General features: G+C 43.9%; 1 protein-coding gene across 7 annotated transcripts in view; it reads right to left on the bottom strand.

Moving 5' to 3' along the window:
* The window catches only part of TBL1XR1 (TBL1X receptor 1), a 257,598-nt gene that overhangs the window by 85,170 nt on the left and 150,815 nt on the right, over nt 1–21,613 (bottom strand). The window contains exon 1 of one of the 7 annotated variants that reach the window (XM_042461032.1): nt 18,316–18,444. The exons of the other annotated variants lie outside the window; for them this stretch is intronic. The gene's annotated coding sequence lies outside the window, so the exon portion shown is untranslated. Of the gene's footprint in view, nt 1–18,315; nt 18,445–21,613 lie in introns of those variants that run through there. 7 annotated transcript variants of the gene reach the window in all.

Consider the following 21,613-nt stretch of genomic DNA (forward strand, 5'->3'; position numbering starts at 1 on the left):
GCATCCCCTGGATAAACGAGGTCATGTCCAGAGCCCTGGACATCTTAATGATGTGTTCCGCGAAGGAACGAACATCTCCGAAGGAGAGGCTGCCTCTGGATAGTGGAGATCTGCGGTGACTGGCGCGGGGGTCTTCCACATCGGAGAGTCTTCCGTCGCGACCGAAGCGTCCGCCCTCGGACGGAGGACTCCACCTCGACCGCCATGTGACTATCAGCTGGCTCGATGCCGGTTGAAGCAAAGCAGCTTAGAACGGAACGGGGTCCCGCTGGCGTTTGTCCAACTGAGAGCCTCTCGGGCCGGTCCGGGGTGATCACGAGAGGGCATCCTGGACATTGCGACCCTCCAGACACCTTCAGGTAGAACGGTCTGCCTCGGAGTCATAAAACACGCCATCCTCATCGGGCACCGCGAAGGGAGACAGAGGGGCTGGCGACGGTGACCTTGGGTCCGACCCTCCGAGCTGGGGATGGAGAACGCGAAAGCCTGTCCGGAAGTCTCCTCATTCGGAGGAGAAAGGGCACAGTTCGGCCGCCGAAGTCCCGGGGTGGACACTTGTTGGGCCCTCCCCCGTGAAGGTCTATCGGACACGACTGACAGAGTGTCCCTGTCCTGGAGAATCCATCCGGATGCGAGGGCGAGTCGCAGGACTTCCTGTTGTTTACCGTCTCAGGCTCTTTACGGGGACGTCCTTAGATGCTTAGACTTCTTGGAAGCCGTTAGCCTCCTGAGCTGAAGTCGACGACTTCCTTTCTGGATGACGCGGAGCCCCGCGGAGCATCCGAGGGGAAGAAGGGAATAGGAGATCCGTGAGCCTTCCACCCCGGTCTGGGTGTATCTCCTTACGGGGGGCCGCTTCGCCTTGGACGGACCTGTGAGGAGGTTGTCGTTACCGTACCCGATCCTTCTTCGGGTCCGACGGAGCTTCCTTGCGGGAGGGAGGTATGCTCGATGCCGGCCGCGAGTCTTGGCAGAGGCATCTCGTCGAGATGATTGTCGACGGCGGGCGGCGCCCACAGACCAGATTTATGCGGGTGATTGTTGGGTTGGTGGTGGCACTGGGCTTGTCAGGTCCACGGGCCACATTTCCTCAGGGGTGTGGACCCGGGAACGAAGGATGTCGCCGGGGTGGAGCCTTGATGGGCCATTCTTGGCGCGAGAGGAGGCAGAGCCCGCAGAAACAGGAGCCACGGGGCGAAGACGGCGGGATCTTCCCCGGTCTTACCCTGGGCTATCGCTGAAGTGAGCCGCGATTCTCGGTTCTTCCTAGCCTGAGAAGACATCGATTTACAGAGGGAGCAGGAACTTAACATCATGATCCTTGCCGAGCAGAAAAGGCAGGGAGTGTGGGGATCCTGCACCGGCACTTTACCCCCGCCAACGTCACACTTCTTGAACGGCGGAGACATCGCTAGCGAGGTCGACAGATCAAGACGAATTCCAAAAATCAAGGTCAACAGTTCCAAGAGTCCCGTACACGGGGGAAGGAGAAAAGCCAAAGTCCAAAAAAAAAACAGTCCGAGTCCAAAAAAACCAGTGATCCAAACGAGCTAACAAGAGCGAAGTTCCAAACAGCAGCCAAACGCGGGCGGAAAAAAAAAAAATGGAACTGGGGAAACGAGCGGAACCGGGGCTTTTAGGAGGGGGGGGCGGGTTACCGCCAAAAGTTTTCTATATGTTGCAACGTGTACTTTGCCCAGTGATTCCAGAAGTATCCGAACACACTGCGCAGGCCGGTAAAACCCATTTGTATGATTCGCACCGGAGACCACGAAGAGAACATCAAATACCAAATATAAAATCAAATATCAGATAACAATCAGATAACACAATCACACAATGCCTGGGACGCTTCCTGAACAATTTAGGCCGGAACAGATGGGCCTTTGCGGCGCCCTTGCCACATGCGCGGGTTGCCTGGTGGGCGGACGCGCCCACACGCCCCCGGCAAGGAAGGTTGCTTACCTGTAACTGTGTTTTCTTCGAGTGGTCATCTGCGAATTCACACATGGGTTATCTTCGTGCCTGCACAGTTAGCTTCGGGACCTTCTTGGAGATATTAAAGGCGTTTGGCGGTTATAGCCCCGCCACTCCCACTGCCTTTAGCCGGTTTCCTCCTAAACCCTCAGTTCCCTGGACGCCGAGTAGCCAGCAGCCCAGGACGAATGAGAGAGGAGGCATGACTGTGTGGGGAGGATGGGGGGGTTTGTGTGATTCGCAGGACCACTCGAGAAGAAGAACACACAGAGTACCAGGTAAGCAACCTGTCCTTCTTTTTGTGGTCTTGCGAATACACAAATGGGTTAGGCCTAGCAGCTTAGGTCAGTGGAGTGGGAGTGCAGCCCACAAGAAACGTGCATATTGACCCCAATAGACCATCCGGTGGGAACCATCTCAGGGCATGCAAACATGGGCGAACATCCCACTGACATGTCGACTCTACAGAGTCGTGTGGAAAATTGAGACGTAGTGGACAGTCCACCACATGCAGGTGAAACATGCCATTGGTAGAAAAAACAGCTGCCAGCTAACCATAGGTTGCACAGACTGTAGGTAACTTGATGCTCCATAATAAAGGCAGGTGTAAACTAAGGGCAGGGAAACACCTTGACCTAGATAGCACAGTTCCTTGGTAATGGAGATTATGCCAAGGCCACCGAATAGGTGAGTGACCTGAATATAAGGATCATACACTATGGCGGGCATTGGAAGATACCAAGCACAGGTCTGGTATCAGACATTGTCTAATCCAGGTGGATAGAATCCAACATGAAGGGCAACAGAGCTCACCAATGCAAGGCTGCCCGGGCCGGGCACTTGGTATCCAGGAAGAGGGGCTTACAAAGCCTCCAACTTGAGGAGTGTCAAGAATCTTGAAATATAAATGGGCATGACCTGATAAAGCCTCTCGAAACCATGATCTGGAGATATGCAGTGCAGACACACCAGCCTGTAGCTAGGTAGTCTAGGGTTAAATGCTCTCTTTCAGATCGAAACAGACAATCTGTTTAACAATTAGATGGTTGGAAAGAGCATCCATAGAGAGAGAGCCTAATGACATCGAACTGGAGAGAGCTCCCGCAATGATTCCTGGAACAACTGGGACACCCGAGAGGAGGAATTTACCTCATTAAATCACAACAAATTTTGACAAGAATAGAGGATCGCAAGTCCATTTGTTTGGCACACAGACACGCTGTATCTGAGCCACTGCCAGGCTATCAGCACTGAAACATGCAGACTCTGGTGAAAATGAGAAGAAAACACAGTGGCGATATGATGCCATAGACTAGTCACACCATTGTAAAAGTGAAGGATACCACACTGTCAGGTTGAAAGAAAGTCCCTGGGGGACGGTACCATGCATGATGTCCTGTAGGAGCTGTATCAAAGATCTTGAGAGATGGCAAGAACAGCCAGAACTGATATCAGAGCATGGAGCTGGAATAGACGTTACGAGCCACAAAGTCCAATTTAGCCAGCTGGCACACACCAGGCCATATGACAGAAATCATGAAATGTTATCCCTAATGCTTAAGAGGACCGACTCAAGCTTAACATTAATCTACTGCCAACATGCCAGTATGAGCCGAAGGGCTTGGAGACCATTAACAGTGGCTAACCCCCTTATCATTAGGCCAGGGCGCGCGAATGAAGCATGAAGTACACTGTGACAGTGCATAGCAATTAGCGAAGCGCAGGACTCCCTTAGGGGGAGATGCCTCAGAAATTGCCAGAATGCATGGTAGCCTTGTTAGGGTTGCAGGTGGAGGTCTGAAATATAACCACCTCACCCAACATGCCTTGGACCAGAGGTTCAGGAGAAATAGGATGGTATGACATCAGTCGGCCAGGAGAGATGGGACAGGTATGCCAAACTCGAGATCTCCAAGTATCCATGAGGTGGACAGATGTTTAAATGAGGCTCAAACCAGGGATGTCCCAGAGGGCATTCCTGCCCAGAGTGGAAATGGAAAGGAATTGTAGCAGTTGTTGCCCCGTTCCATGGAAGAGAGTGGATCAACTGCCTAGGTACACTCACATGGGAGTGGCAACCTTTCCCTATGAATGATGTCTCTGTGCTTTGGTTCAAAGCCCCCCATGGGGGGGGGCAAGGAGGTCACAATTGGCTGGACTGGTGTATAATGGTAGCGTCCCTCGGTATGGAGGAAGACAACCAATTTAATGAGATTTGATTGTACATCCCTGAAGCCGTCCATATGGTGAAGGATTATCTGTACCAGAGTGAATAGATTGTGCTCCAAATTTTACAGGGGTCAACTCAGAAGTCCGACTTGATGTTCACCTTAAGTGATATTTAGCGTCCAGTCTGAGATGAAGGACGTCGTCATAATTGTAGTGTGCAAATGGTGATGCTCTTCCCTCGTATGGAGGGAGCGCCACGTCCCCCGAATCGGCATATGGATAGCCATGATGTCATGTCTCAGTACAGAAGGTATTTACACGTATAGCTGGCTCAGAGGTAAAGAAGTTACCACCGTGGTGGTTGAGGGACAGTACCCTCATGGCCAAAAAATTGATAGCAGCCACTAGTCGATATTATCTGGTACAGGGGACAGCCCTGGCTTTGAATCCAAACCAGCACCATCCCTACTGGCTGCTGGGAACAGCTAATGTGGCCACAAAACGAACCCGATAGCAGCAAGGAGCAGCAACGTATCAATAATGGCCCTCCAAAACTGGCCAGGAGTCAGAGACCGATGCAGATCAAAGTGGACAGCCGTCCAATCGGTCTGGCACTGGAGGCCAGGACCCCTGAGGGTCTGTCGGCTGCAAGCCAATCGGTATGACTCCAGGGAGTCAGGGACCGATAAGAATCGACGTCAGCGCTGCACGCCCATTGGTATGACTCCAGAATCAGGCCGACCGATGAGGATCAACACTGGGCCGCCGACACAGTTGGTATGACCCTGGAGAGTCCGGGACCGTGAGGTCCAGTTGGCCGCCATCCAGCGGTATGACCCGAGAGAGTCAGGGACCGACTGCAGATCGAGGTTGGACAGCCATCCAGTCGGTATGACACCAGAGTCAGGGACCGAGCAGATCGAGGTTGGACAGCCATCCAGTCGGTAACACCGAGAGTCAGGGACCGTGAGATCCACGGGGCCCATCGTTGACCAGAAGTCAGGGACCGATGAGGATCCACTTGGGCTGCCACGTCGGATGACTCCGGAGAGTCGGACCGATGAGACACCGGGCTGCCATCCAGTCGTATGACTCCGGAGAGTCAGGGACCATGAGGTACCACTTGGGCTGCCATCCAGTCGGTATGACTCCGGAGAGTCAGGGACCGATGAGGATCCACGTTGGGCTGCCCATCCAGTCGTATGACCCCGGAGGTCAGACCGATGAGGATCCACGTTGGGCTGCCATCCAGTCGTATACCCCGGAGAGTCAGGGACGCATGAGGATCCACGTTGGCTGCCATCCAGTCGGTATGACTCCGGAGAGTCAGGGCACCGATGAGCATCCACGTTGGGCTGCCATCCAGTCGGTTATGACTCCGGAGAATCAGGGACCCGATGAGGATCCACGTTGGGCTGCCATCCAGTCGTATGACTCCGGAGAGTCCGGGACCGATGAGGATCCACGTGGGCTGCCATCCAGTCGTTCTGACTCCGGAGAGTCAGGACCGATGAGGATCCCACGTTGGGCTGCCATCCAGTCGTATGACCTCCGGAGAGTCGGGACCGATAGGATCCCGTGGGCTGCCATCCAGTCGGTATGACCCCGGAGAGTCGGGACCGATGGATCCACGTTGGGCTGCCATTCAGGTCGGTTATTGACCGGAGGTCAGGACCGATGAGGATCCCCGTTGGGCTGCCATCCAGTGTTATTACCCGGAGAGAGATCAGGGACCGATGAGGATCCACGTTGGGCTGCCATCAGTCGGTATGACTCCGGAGAGTCGGGACGATGAGGATCCACTTGGGCTGCCATCCAGTCGGTATGGACTCCGGAGAGTCAGGGACCGATGAGGATCCACGTTGGGCTGCCATCCAGTCGGTATGAACCCGGAGCAGGTCAGGGACCGATGAGGATCACGTTGGGCTGCCATCCAGTCGTTGACCCCGAGACATAAGGGACCGTATGAGGCTCCACGTTGGCTGCCATCCAGTCTGGTATGACTCCGGAAGAGTCAGGGACCGTATAGGATCCAGTTGGGCGCCCATCCCGTCGTATCACCCGCGAGTCAGGGCCGATGAGGATCCCCGTTGGCGCCCTCCAGTCGGTATGACCCGAGAGTCAGGACCGATGAGGATCCCCGTTGGGCGCCATCCTGTCGTATGACTCAGAGACAGCGTCAGGGACCGCTGAGCTCCACGTGGGCAGCCCTCCAGTCAGTATGACACCTGCAGTCAGGGACCGATGAGGCTTCAACGTTGGGCAGCCATCAGTCGGTATGACACCAGCGAGTCAGGACGGATGAGGATCCATGTGGGCAGCCATCCTGTTGGTCTGACTCCAGAGAGTCAGGCCAGTCAAATGGTTTGACACCGAAGAGTCAGAGACCAGCAAGGACTGAAGTCAAGGCAGCCAGTAACAACTTCTCTTCAAGAGAATGAAACAAAGCCATGTGAATGGCCTTGAGACAGTTTGTCTGCAGCAAAAAAGCCGTGGTGAGGAAGGAAGGCTGGTGGCCATTCTATAAGTTCCTCTCAGAGATAAGAGGTGGAAATTGTGCCAGTGAGGCAGGCGCTATTTTAAAAACTTTGCTCAGGAATAATGGGGCTTTGCCAAATGCACCAGTAAGGCAGGCACTGTTTGAAACTTTTCCTCAAGAGAAAAGGCGGGAAAAGTTCTGCTAAGCACAGCAGTTCCCTGAGAAGGGAAAGGGCCCTCAGAATTTAAATTCACATTTAAGTATGTGATTCTCTAAGAAACTGCACTACAGGCTGTTGTTAAAACAGCATAATTTCAAAGTTTAAATTCACATTTAAGTAATCGATTCTCTAAGAAATTACAGGGCAAGTTGTTGTAAAAGCAACTTTACCTCATAATTTAAATTTGTATTTAAGTAGGAATTCTTTAAGAAATCACAGTACAGGCTGTTCTAAAACAGCATTATTTCAGAATTTAAATTCACAATAAAGTAAGCGATTCATTTGCAAGTATATGATTATCTAGAAAATAATAGCATTTGTTAAAAAAAATTTTACCCCCAAAACGCAGATTGATCCTGTCAAATTAAGTTTTAAAAGTCTGACAGGAAAACGAATCTCTGGAGAGTTCCTAGAAGCTGCTACTAGTGCGGCGGACAAAAGGAAGGAAACCGGCTAAACGCCTTTAATCTCTCCAAGAAGGTTCCGAAGCTAACTGTGCAGCCACAGAATAATAACCCATTTGTGTGATTCGCAAAGACCACGAAGAGGAACCCTTGCACGCCCACCAGATGGGGTGCGTAATGATGATGTCGCAGCTGCCCTGCTTCCAACTGGGACGGCGCAGCTGCGATGTCATCGTGCCGTCTCTGACGTTTTGCAGTGTCGCAACAGCGGCGCAAAAAGGAGCCACTTCCAGACGCTCCTTTTTTACTTCGCAGCAGTGCTGCGCAATTTGGTTGCTGCAGCGCTCCTGAGGAGCAAAGAGAGGCCCCAGGGAGGCGCCTCTTTTTGGCACTCTGTACTGCGCCACAGTCTTCAACTCAGTTTTGAAACTGGTTAAAGAAGTGATGACTTCGTGGGGGGAAAAGGTTCCAGGAGTGAGGGGCAGCAAGTGAAAAGGGACGAATCTGGGACGGGGTAATGGAGAGCCTTGGCTGGGACAGCAGACCTTGACTACCAGAACAAAGGGTACAAGTGAGAATGTGGGGAGAAAGAAGGTTTGATAAATAAGGAAGGGCCAGCCCATGCAGGGCTTTAAAAGTCAGCAACAGGAGCTTATACTGAATATGGAAGGGGAAGGGAAGCCAGTGAAGGGATGAAAGTAGGGGAGAAACATGGTCAAAGCAGCGAGCGGATGTAATAATGCGTGCACCGAGGTGAGAGAGAGGAAGCCCTGTCAGAAGGCGGTTACAATAATCTAGTCGTGAGACAACCAGGGCATGGACCACAGTCTTGGCAGTAGAGGCTGAGAGAAATGGACAGATTTTAGCAATACTGTAGAGAAAGATTGCTATATGTTGGAGACGACTTGTAGGCAGACAACAAATTTGTTTGACTTTTTATAAAATGTTTTTACTCTTTTTGGAGATGAGGTCATTTGCCCTCCTCCAGTTTGCTGGGACCTCTCCTATCTCTCAGGAATTCTCAAAGATTATTGACATTGACTCTGAGGTTATATATACAGGTTCCTTTAGTACTCTTGAATGCAGTTCATCCAGCCCTGGACACTTGAATTAATTTACAGTAGCCAGGTATTCCTTTACTATCTCTTTATCTATTCTGGAATGCAGCCCTCTTACTGCGTTATTTATTACATTCTAGTAATTATTAAGCAACTTATCATAACAGCAACAAGTTCCATTTGTTATCATCAAGATATTTATATTATTGAGTTGACAGTAATGATACAGGAGCTATAGTTCTCAAAACTGTTTTACACTAAGGGCTTCTTAATGCTCCTATAATGGAGCAGAATTTAGATGAGAGAGATAAGATGAACAACAGCCAGCTGTGCTGAGAAATAATAAGGTGTTTTTCACCCATTGAGTATAATTCAACAATACTCCCCATATCTAATTTTCATTTGCAATTATTTTGGTGTCTCTATAACACATGGTGAAATGATTTAAATCAGAGATCTAAATCTTGATTCAAACCAGCAAGAAAATAAAAACAACCAATTAAAATCACAGATACAGATCAAGTTGCCTGCTGCATTTAAGTTACCTTGGGAAAGCAACAATCTTGAAAGACAGCTTTAGAAACACAAGTGGCCAAGGGTGTGAAAATGTAAATCAAATTATATTTAAAATCACCTTATATTCATTTGGATGGAAGTTATTTCCTGTTAAGTGTGCTCATAATTACATTGCACACTGCCAAATTATTATGGTGCATTTCTACCATAAATGTTAGGAACTCTGGATCAATCCTTCTGGCCCATATACTACTACATCCTGCAATGCAGAGCCTTACGGACATCCATGTGGGTTTCTCATTGCTGGCTTTGGGGATGTTTTGGTCTTGTAAACAGGAATAAATCACTGCAACTCCTGCCTTACAGCCATGTTAAGAGTCCCACTGGTATATATGTTATGCAAGCCAACTCTTCCAACATCAGAAACAAGACACCTCTGTCAAGGGAGAAAATAATGCAGGCAGTAACTGGGTGTCTTCATTTACAGAGTAGGTGGGGGAAGAGACAAATGCAAATAAAAATGGCATGCTTCCTTGTTATGAGGCTTGATACCTTTCTATAACTGCTATTCCTGAAAGTAGGGGAAGGGAAGGCTTTGGATTTTACCATCTCTGTCAGTTTTCTAGTTTAGAAATAGGAATTTTTTTTTCCCTCCAGAATTTCTCTGCTGAATGCATGAAAGCTGCCAAATATTTCCCGAGGCAGGTGTTATGTTGCATACTAAGTACCGCCTCTAAAAGAAGGAAGGGTGAAATGGAAAAGCCCTCCAAGAAAACACAGCACATCAAGTTACAGAGAAGAGGCAGCCCATCATTAGGCTGCAACCCATTCAATGTTTTGCACTCACAGAATTAAAACAATATCAAATAAAATTGGAATTTATAATCTCTGGGCTAAATGATAATTTAAAAGGCAAATGTATTCACCTGCTGTTTATTTAAGCTTTGAGACCATGGCCCGATAATAGGTTGCTTGCTGACATGAATAAAAGACGTAGAATGTGCATGGATGCAGACTCAAAATAACTGGCGAGGGAAGAATCATTACATTAACTTAAGGGGAAACATTTGTTTGTTTTTTGTAGCTTTTACTCAGTATCTGCTTTCTCTTCCCAAATGCCTGACTTTTTTCTTGATCCCTCCCCTCATATAAAAGCATTGTTTTTTAAAATCTTTCACAGGTGAATCATGGGAAGGGGACATTATATATAAAGGCAATTGTGTGGCTCTTTGGCTCCATTCCCAGCGTCCATACATTAGGCATGGTCTTTAGCTTTTGCCTCCAACATCCCAATACCCACAAGGCTTATGAGACATCTTGAAGAAAGAAAGTGTATACAAAACACAGCAACCTTTTAATACATAAATGGCTAATACGTCAAAGAAATAATCACAGTCAGTAGGGAAAAGTTTCATAAATTAGGTAAGCTGAAAAACCAACATGCATATTATGAAAAATGCATAAAATGTGCCTTAATTTCAGGGCAGAAATAAAAGATAAAACTCCTCAACCCAATACAAAACAAGGAGAGGAAGAAAATGCAGAGATCCACACGTTAGGTGACAGGACAAAGGAATGGTAGAAAAAATGGATATAAATGAAATGAATGAATAAATAAAATTATGGAGCTGCTCAAACTATTTACAAGGATGAATCTATTTCCTCATCTAACTCTCTTTCAATTACCCTTCATCTATACCATCTCAGGGCTTTCTATACATCCGTATCTTCCCTCCTGCTCCCATCTATCTGTCTCCCATCATGACATTTTGTTCTACATCTCTGAACACATATTTTGCCTTACTGAATTTCTCTCCCTAGCAAGTCACACAAGTAAAGGATTTCAAACTTAGATGTGCTGAGTACTCAGAAGAGTAAATGGCAGCTTCACACAGTGCTGAAGCATGGTATCATTCTCTGGCATGCAGGACAGGAAACAAGCCAAAGGAAAAGCTGCTGCTTAGTTCAGGCATCATCATCATCACCTCCTCCACCATGTGGTTTGTTTAGCCACTCACACTGCAAACTACACTGATCTGGCATTGTGTACTAGTATGCTGCTTGTAATTGGTAAGCCAAGGCTCTCTTGCTTACCCTATCCATGAGTGGTTCCTTGGCTTATACCAAACATCACACACACACACACACCCCATAGCTTCAGACATTCATTAGAAAAATCAATAGCAAAATGTGACATACGGAACTTTCATCACTAGGATAATGGGAAAGAGGTGGAAAGCTAACACAAATGCCCCTCTGTGCCAAGATCTGCATTCTTCCTTACAGAGACAGAATACCCAACTTAGAAAAAAAGAGATATACCCACTTATATTCCCACTTCTGCCCCCACAGGACTAGGATGTATGAGTCATGTTTCATGGACAGTGTATGAGTCAAGTTTCAGAGCTCAGAGCCACTTTTCCAACATCTTCTCCTCAAAGGCAAACCAGCTCTGCTAACCACCCAAGTGTACAATCATTCAGGTATGATTTCCGTCTTGTGCTGTCCACTGACTTCACAGTAAAAGCATTTTTTTTTTTTTTGCCAGCATAGTCTTGGGCAGATTAATCCTTAAGATCATTTCCATGCCTTCAAATCTGAATTTAAGTATTTTTTTAAAAGGAACGCAAAAGCATTCAACTAGTTCAATATGACATGGACAGATAATGATACCTTGATACCAGAGATAAGTTTTAGTCGTCTAAATTATGAAGGGCTATGGGCAGACTTATGCACACACTGCAGGCTTTATCACATATAGTACAACTCCAAGATTTATATCAAACAAGCAGTTTATTGCTTGCTAGTATTAGCACTACATGTAACATGCCATTTAGGTGACAACAATAACTCTGGTAAGTACAGTAATGTCTAAAGTATTTGGAGCATATTGTTGTTATGACTTTAAACCACTACGTGACATATGAATTTCAATGGGAAGGAAGGAAGGAAGGAAGGAAGGAAGGAAGGTCGGCCAAGAAAACAAAATAAAAAATTAAAACAAAGGTTCTCAAACTCATGGTCCTCTAGATGTCTGGGACATCATTTCTCAGAGGTCCCAACGAACATGGGCAATAATCCTAGAAGTTGAAGTCCCAAACATCTGGAGGACAAAGTATTGAAAAGCACTATCTTAAATCAAAACAGGGTATTCAAAATAAATTTATTTGTCAGACAAACTCATTCTCACCAACCACTGGGCCTTTCAGAGTATTTACTAACAGTATGGAAACAATAATTCAAAATTCACAGCTCCAGTATTATTAGCTAAAATAGTCAAAATGAGAAAGTTTGAATTAATATATCCTCAGGATTTTACAGAAATTGATAAGATGTAAGAATCAAGGCATATTAGGCTTATATTGCTGCATCATGTGCAAAGGCTGAGTTCATAAGATCACAAGCCCAAGAAGAATTATTGGAGAAGATCCCAACTTCTCAAAATGAAATAAATGACATACTATTACAGTAGGCCCTTCGTATCCACTGAGGTCTGGTTCCAAGACTCCCCAAGGACACCAAAATGTGTAGATGCTTAAGTCCTATTAAATATTATGGCATAGTAAAAATGTGTCTCCTGTATAAGATGGCAAAAATCAAGGTTTGCTTTTTGGAATTTATATATTTTTAAAATACTTTCAAGTCATGGATGCTTGAATCCATAGATATGGATGACCAACTATACTTTTCTGGACTAAGAGGGCTAGGTTATCCCTTTTACTTCAGATAGGGCTTCTGTACCTATGACAGCTGCAAGTTCAACAGCGTGTCACTGTTCCTGCAACATTTTGTAAGAGCTGTTTGTTTTATTTCAAAATTCTGCTCAGTGTTTTTCAGCCAAACAAAAGCTCTTCCATAAAAAAACCCAACATAAAAGTCTTTAATGCATAATAAAAATAGCCAAGCAAATATAACAACAACAACTATTCTATATTGCCCTGTATTAAAAGATCTCAGGGCAGCATGCAACTATAATCAGTATTAACAAGTTTAAAACAATAAAATACTTTAAACAGACTAAATATGTATTAAATATGATTTAAAGGTTAAATGGATTTAAAATATGAAAATAGTTTTAAAACTATGTGCATTAGCATTTTGAGATAAATCAGTGAGACCCAATGGCTTTAATAAAGAGCCACATTTTTACTTGGCATCTAAATGAAAAACATATTGGAATCAATCAGGTTTCCAAGGGACTCCACTATTAGGGTGCCATGGCTGAGAATGCCCTTTCACACATTCTCATACAATGTACTGATCTTACTGTTGCAAAATAAAGGAGGACTCCCTCAGCAGACCTCAATAGGGAGACACATATAGGGAGAGTTGTTCTCTCTAATATAAAGGTCCCAAGACATTTAGGGCTTTAAATGTAATCACAAGGATCTTGAATTCAGACAGGAATTCAAGTATAACTATTTTTAAGACAATATGGTCTTATGCCTATGATGCCTACGCAATATTCTGGTCAGCAACTGAGCCACTGAACTTTGCACTAACTGTATGTTCTGGGTCTTTTTCAAAAGTAGAACAACTCCTGCCCTCTTACTCTGGTTCCACAGAATCAGTACAATAAGATGCCATGATTTATGGTATCAAAATCAGCCAAGATATCCAGGAAGATAACAAGGTAGAACCCCCCTCAGAGTAAGTTGTCACTCGGAGCGATTAAAGTTGTTTCAGTTCTATACCCTGGCCTGAAACCAAACTAAAATGAGTCCCAGTGATTTGAAACTTCTAAGAACAGCTGAAGGTGTCTAGCTAACACATATTCAAGCACCATGCCCAGAAAGTAGGAACAGGGCAGTAGTTCTCATATGTCACTGGGTCAAGGAAGGTCTTCTTACAGAAAGAATACACCACAGCCTCCTTCAGTCCTGTAGCCACTTCCCCTGACTGTATCATGCATTTACCAGTCCCTAAACCTACCTAGGTAATCCTGCTTTGCTATAACTCGATAGCTATGATAGGCAAAGAATAAGGAAATATATGATGGGATAGACCAATTCAAATATCTTATCCAAATCATCACAGCACAATAACTGATCCCAGGAAATCCAACCAGGCAGTGCACTGTACATGATAGCTGTGGAGTTGGAGTCAAAAGCAACTCTGACTCTAGCATTAAAATAAATTTGATGATTCATCAAAACTAGCAGCACAAGAAATCCCACCAGAACCTCCACTGACTCAACAATGAAAACCAGGTTTTAATCAATTAGTGTGGAAAAAATATTAACAGCTACGCATCTACCTAAATGGCATGGTAACTGCAAAATTATTTATAATGTTATCATTATATCATTCCCTATTGTCCTTCTGCTGCCAGTCAAAGATATTTTATTCAGGAGGTCATTAAACAACTGGCTGCTAAAAAGTCTGACCTTTAACAGGTGAACTGCACACTTGTTTAGAAAGTACTTTTAAAGAAAATTGGCTTGCCACCTATCTGAAAAGTGGAAGGTAACACGGTAAGAAGGCTGGACTGTTGCACAGTGTTACATGACTGTTTTGTCAGTATGCATGTTTATGTTCATTGGGCACTGAGCAGAGAGAAATACAGGCTGTTTGGCCAGCTGTTGGTTTCACTCTCATTTCAGTTTTAGTATGGCTACAATTTCGTTTGGTTTTAATATTTTGTAGTGTTTTCCTATGGCTTTTTAAAAAAACCAAACAAAAACAAAACAATGTTTTCAGTATATCTGAAAAACTGGCATTAAATGAGGTAAACAAGAAATACAACTAAAACAAGTAAAATGGCACCATGCCTTAATTAGTCATTTTTATTCCTAACTTCACTCCCCAGGTACTTGGCACTACACCTTTTTTAAAAAAAAGTTGGAGAAATTAAATGCCAAGGAATTAAAAGTATAGAACAGACCTCTCAGAAAATTCCAACTCACACACTGTTCTACAACTTGTTCGGAAAATGTAGGGCAAAGTCCCCCAACAAACACAAAAACTTTGTTGATATCCAAACAGTAGTAGATGGCTAGCATCCCTTCAATTTTCCCCACCTCTGATAGCAATAAGCACTATTCTAATACACATTACTGTGTTAAAATGCAGCCACTAGTTTGTTGTTTCCTTTAAAGTTCTCAGCAAGCCAATCCCTAAATTGTCATTTGTTACTGTGATAGCATGTCTAGCTGTTCCAACCAGAAAAACCAGTACAGTAGAGTCTCGATTATCCGACATAAACGGGCGGGCTGATAGTTGGATAGCCGAAAATGTTGGATAATCCGGAGGGTCCAAACAAAGCCTTGAAATCACTATGAATTGTAAATGTATTGAAGTTTTATTGCAGTAACAGTAAAAGTAACATTGCAGTAACGTTAGAGGAATAACATTGTAATGTATAAACAGTCCTCTAAAAATGTAAAGAAATCACTGATCAACATTGTGATGTACAATATGTACTGTATGAACAGTTCAGTCCTCTGAAAATGTAAAGAAATCACTGAGCAGCGACGTTGGATAATCCAGAATGTTGGATAATCGAAGGCTGGATAATCGAGACTCTACTGTATTACAAAAATTCACTTTATGTTAATAACTGTCAGCTTATTATATGATCTCTGATGCCCACTGGATGTGCATGGAAGAAGTGTCCTCCCACTTCATTGTTAAGAATGCAGCATCAACTATTACTGCTATTGAGTGTCTGACTGGCATACAAAACATTGTAACACAATGGGCATTTCTCATAATGAGTATGCAAAGCATTCAAATTCCTTGATTGGCATAATATGTTCAATAATATGCATCATAATATGTTTTTGTTGAAAGGAAACTCTCCTTGACAAAATGTTTCATAGAATAATTTATCCCACTGTGATTTTTATACATAACAGCAATTCATTCACCTAATATGGATCCTTGCACAATCAAAATACCATTATCTACATAAAAAGTGAAAATATATCAAACTTAGAAACAACAACAACCCTTGACAACAAGCCAATTAGGACTGAACACACATAGTGCCCCTAAAATGCTGAATGTTGGGTGTGCATAGATACCTCCCCAGCCCAGAGGCAGAATTATCTATCAAAGGCTTATTAGGAGAAACCTCCCTTCATCTGGTGCAGAAAAAAGAGCAGATTTTTCCAAGAAGAGCAGGTCAGAAGGGTAACAATGAAAGAGGTCCTATTTTAGTCTGGTTGCTTCTAAAGACAACAGCACTTGGAAATTGTGCTCCAAGACAGATCTTACAAAGAGGTCATGCAAGCACCATTGCATGGGGGCAAGTCAAACTGCAGCTTTTCTCATCTGCCACCACTGTGAGTATTTGATGGGACTGATAGAACCTGCCTCTGAGACTGAGAAAATGTGACTTATCCAAAGTCATTCAGGCCTGTTACAGACTGCCAAAATAAAGCTGCTTCGGGTCTCTTTGGAGGTATGCTGTTTAAATTATGCAAGCATCCTAAGAATCCGGAAGCTGCACCAAAGTGCTTAGGAATGGAGTGTGGCTTTGGTGCGACCTCCGGACTCTTAGGACCCATGCATCATTTAAATAGCATACCTCCAAAGAGACCAGAAGCAGCTTTATTTTGGCAGTCTATAACAGGCCTCAGTGTGTTCCCATGGCTGAGATGGGAACCCTGGTCTCCCCAGAGTCCTAGTCCAACACTCAAACCACTACACCATGCTATCTCTCTTCGTTTAAATACTCCAGCTCTAAATTGTTCATTGGTGTATATCGTCCAAAAACAACATTTCAATTATACCTGGAAATAACCTGGAAGTTGATATATACTGTGCAGTTGGGTTCCAAGTGGGCAATACCAGACAATAACCAGACCAACATATTCAGGTTCATAGCAAGCTCTGAATAGTTTTGAGAAGCAGCCCTAAAAAACAATCCCTTGCGCTCACCAAGCCTGGAGCAGGGTGTTGACAACTTTAAAGACTCTTATATCAGAGAAGCTGCAACTAGTGAACCAATCTTACCTGGTGAAAGTCGCTCGGCACTGAAAATAAGCACTACCAAAGATGAACCATACAAAACCAGAAAGTGAAGAGACAAGACGTGGGGTGAGAAATTTTCTTATGTTAATATATATGCACACATACAAACACTTATCCATAGTTAACTGGGGTAGTGTACTGCAGTCCATCATGTTAGAGGGACTAAATATAGGATATGAATTAATACTGTACTTATTTTTCAAAGGAGACAAGCACTGACAAACACTAATGCTCAAAGGAATAGTCTAACAAAGAAATGCACTGCAAAGCTTGTTTCTATTTCAGAAATATCTTACTTTTCAATCCATCACAAAATGTAAGTGATAGACTGCCTTTGCCCACAGACTCACATCCTTTATGGACAACTTAGTGGTATTGAATCAGATTTCCCCCCAAGAAATGGAACTGATAACTAGTACGAAGTGTGAGTGAGTTAAGCTGAAAGTAATACTGTTTTATCTCCACAAAAACAAGTTAAACATCAATGGCACTGAATATCAGGTACATATTTTTAGGTCTGTGTCTTCTAAAAAAAAAGAACCAATTCTTTCAGGTACAGGTTCCCTTATCTGGAATTATGAAATACTCCAAACTCCAAAATTGTCCACATGGGTGGCCTTCTGATGATTCACTGTACTCAAAATTGGTTTCATGCACAAAATTGTACAAATTAGCTTCAGGCTATGTTTATGAAGTATATAAAAACAAAATGTTCATGTTTAGACTTGGGTCCCATATCCAAGATACCTCATTATGTGTATGTAAATATTCCAAAATCTGAAAAAATCTGAAATTCAAAACACCTCTGGTCCCAAGCCTTTGGGATAAGGGAGACTCAACGTGTATAGCAACTTTTTAAAAATATAAGGGGAGTACAGTATATGCTCTTCATTCCACACTTCTACAAATGTCTCAATAAAATATTTTCTGCACAAACCTTTGAATGTAACATTTAAACCAAAGGTGCTATGTCTGATAAGATTATCTGGAGCAGTAGAAAATATTCCATTTTCTAGAAAATTTTCCACTTCTATAGTACTTTTTAATGGAAAATCCACATAACTGGTATGGCCTATAAGGCCTATAAAGCGCGCGCGCGCACACACACACACACACCAAAAATAGTGAACATGTGTTCACAGATGTTCTAAAATACATTCTAGCAAAGGTAACTGTTTGGAAGACACTGTTTCATCAAACAACTGTAGAGACTGCAGGCAATTTTCTCTGGTAGTTCACTATCTGGGGCCAAAACCCATGTGATTTTTCATAAGGTCTACAGAACCACAATGGAATCCGAAGTCAGACTAATGTGTCATTTGCACGTTAAAAAAAAAAGAGAGCATGCATGGCATTAGACAAGATTCCTCTTTAAGTATTCATGGCAACAAAACCAACAATCGTATACCCACAGATCAGCAAAGACATAGTCAGCTGCAGGGAGAATGTCTCCAAACTGTCCCTCAAATGACCTCCAGCGTAGCTATCCCTGGATGAAGTAATTACTGTAACTACCTCTTTTATTTCAGTCTTAAGGCTTCTTCTCATCAACGACAGCAAGATGATATGAGGCAATCTTTCAAATATAGCTGGTGTCTGCCACAGCGTAAACTGGAGTTCATTTCAGACATACCAATAAGGATTCTAGAAATGAGAAATACAGGAATACAGCTTTCCTATCTTTGCATTTTCAATATCATTATGAGTATTTAGTAGAAACCATATTTAGTACAAATCACCATCTTGATTTTAAGACATTTATTAGGCCAAGAAAGGAGGCATAAAATTCTCTGTGCAAGCTTTCAAAACTACACATTACTTGCCAAAAAAGGGGAAAAGGCAAGGGGGAGTGACAATGTTAGGTATCACACTGTCTGCATGTTGTCTTGAGACAGAAAGGTAGAAGGCTCTATAGAATAGTCAGTTAGGGCCACAACCAGCACAATGGTCCTGAACTCAATGGCAGTTGAGCCAGTAAAACAGAGCAATAGCATTTATGAAAAAATGCACCCATTTTTGCCTCTGTGAATGTTGAGCGGCCGGGGGGGGGGGGGATATGTGCTGGGTCAGATAATTATTGATTTGGAAGAAAGGATTTAAAATTAATAGAACATATAGGTCCAAAACACATTGCAGAAATAATCCAGTCTCAGACTGCTTTAACTGCCCTGGCTCAGTGCTAGGGGATTCTGGGGACTGTAGTTTTGTGAGACATTTAGCCTTCTCTGTCAAGAGAGCTCTGGTGTCACAATAAATTACAATTCCCAAGATTCCCTAGCACCGAGCAAGGGCAGTTAAAGCAGTCTCAAACTGGGTGATTTCTGCAGCGTGTTTTGATCATAGTTTTTTAAAAAATCTATCACGGACCCATCTTCTATCCTTTCTCCCTATGACATATTGTATATACACATGTATAAGTCTAAAAATTTAAGTTAAAAAATGACCCCAAAAACCCAAGTTGATTTATCCACAAGGAAATGTAAACACTGTACTTTAACTCTTATTTTAAAAAAGGAACCATTCTTTGGTGAAAGGCAAGAGTGCAAAATGTCCTGAAGCACTGACCCCACTCTACTCTTTCATCCATCCAGCCTTTAGTGTGAGCACAAACAGTTATGCCTGCTGGAATTTTGTTAATTCTTTGGCATTGTTTTCCTTCGCTTCATCCTTTAGATTCTTTGGAGTTTATCACACGGGACCAATTGAAAGTGTAAACAGGGTTTATCCCATGAAAATCACACACTCACAATTAAGATTTTTACATGATGTTGTGAATAAATTAACATTATCCCGGGAATATCCTGCACAAATTGCACAATTGCAATTTTGGAAAAACCTGTGAATGATTTGTTGCTGTTTGCCTGGTTATTCCTGGGATGATGACTGTTGTGTGTGATAATCTTAATTGCGATTTAATAGTAATTGCATGGATCTCACGGGATAAACCCCGTTTAAACTTCCAATTTTCCTCCATGTGATAAACTCTTTTGTTACATGCCCGTAGCTTTTACCCTTGACTTATCCATGGGTCATATCAAAATCCATAATTTTGGCTCCAAAACCTGCCCTCCACTTATACTTGAGGTTGACTTATAGTCAAGCACTGTAGGTACAGAAACTGAAGGGGAAATTCTGTTTTAGGTAACTTTAGAAAGTTCCAACTAGGTGGGTGGAAGAGGTGGGAAAAGTACAGGTGAATCTTGATGTGCAAAGAGGAAATGAATCAATGCCACTGGATATTTAATGATTTAAATCAGGGGTAGGCAATCTTTTTGAGCCGGGGGCCGGGTTGCTATCCCTCAGACAACTGGGGGGCCGAAACCAAAAAATAAATAATTAAATAATTTTTAAAAAATTTAAATATATAAATAAACCGGGACAAATGTAGGACAAAATTTTCAAATGGAAGACACTTTTTTTAAAAAAAAATGGAGGACACGCAAAAAAAATGCTGATTTTTAAAAAAATGTTAATACAGTGGTACCTCGGGTTACGAAATTAATTCGTTCCGCGGCTAATTTCGTAACCCGAAAAACCTTCGTAACCTGAATTGCCATAGGCGCTAATGGAAAAAATAGCTCTCTGCTGCCCTCCGGTGGCGGCCTTTCCATTTAAAACAGCGCCGGGGTTTTTTCGTAACCCGAAAAAACCTTCGTAGCCGAAAACAAAAAATCCCTATGGGATTTTTTTCGTATCCCGAAAAATTCGTAAGCTGGTGTAATTCGTATCCCGGGTACCACTGTATAAATGCATGTTTCTGAGGCTCTTCTATAGACAATTGCCCCCCAAAGGCCCTGGTGGCAATCGGCGGCAGGACCGGGCTGGGGCCGGTCCCAAGGCCTCGCCGGGCCGCTTCCGGCCCGCGGCCGCAGGTTGCCTACCCCTGATTTAAATCATGAATTGTCCACTTACAAATCAATGTGATCAATAGAAGTGAATGTGTGGAGAAATAGCAGCAAGAAGGCTGAAACCCAAATTCCAGGATTTACATTTTCATTATATCATTATTTTTCTCTTTTTTATATTGTTAGCAAGGAAATTATTTGTTTTTCTTTTAGACCTCCATAGTATCAACAGACAGAAACCACTCATTTCCATAAAACTAACTTTTTTTGCGATGGGGAGGGTGTAACGGAGAGCAACTCCCAGCTGTCCAATCAGAAGGCAGCTGAGGGCCAGCCAATAGCCCAGGGGTAGGCAACCTGTGGCCCGCGGGCCGGATGCGGCCCGGCAAGGCTTGGGACTGGCCCCCGCCTGGTCCTGCCGCCGATTGCGCCAGAGCCTTTGGCCTCTCGCATGAGGGTGTGGTGGCCTTTGGCTTATCAGGAGGAGGTGGGCAAGGGGAAATTGTCTATAGAAGCCTCTGAAACATGCTTATTTTAAACATTTTTAAAAAATCAGCCAATTTTTTTGCGTGTCCTCCATTTTTTAAAAAATAGTGTCCTCATTTAAACATTTGTGTCCTACAATTTGGCCCAGTTTTATTTATTATTTAATTTTTTAAAAAATGATTTAATTATTTGTCTTTTGGCTTCGGCCCCCCCAGTTGTCTGAGGGACAGACAACCCGGCCCCCGGCTCAAAAAGGTTGCCTATCCTGCACAATACCTGTAGGCTGGAACTTTTGAAGATTCCGAACTGACAGTTGGGGGAGTCAGTTGGAACCGAGACAGTTTAGAACGGCAGTTAGGGTTTCAGAATCTAGGGGAGAGAGGACTGGGTCCAGGAGTTCCTGCGGGACTGAGGGGAGTTAGGGGCTGGAATCCTGAGAAGGAGGGGTTCAAGGGCTCGAGAAGGACGGTTAGGGGTAGAGT

The sequence above is a fragment of the Sceloporus undulatus genome, chromosome 3 (assembly GCF_019175285.1).
Source record: "Sceloporus undulatus isolate JIND9_A2432 ecotype Alabama chromosome 3, SceUnd_v1.1, whole genome shotgun sequence".
Taxonomy (NCBI): domain Eukaryota; kingdom Metazoa; phylum Chordata; class Lepidosauria; order Squamata; family Phrynosomatidae; genus Sceloporus; species Sceloporus undulatus.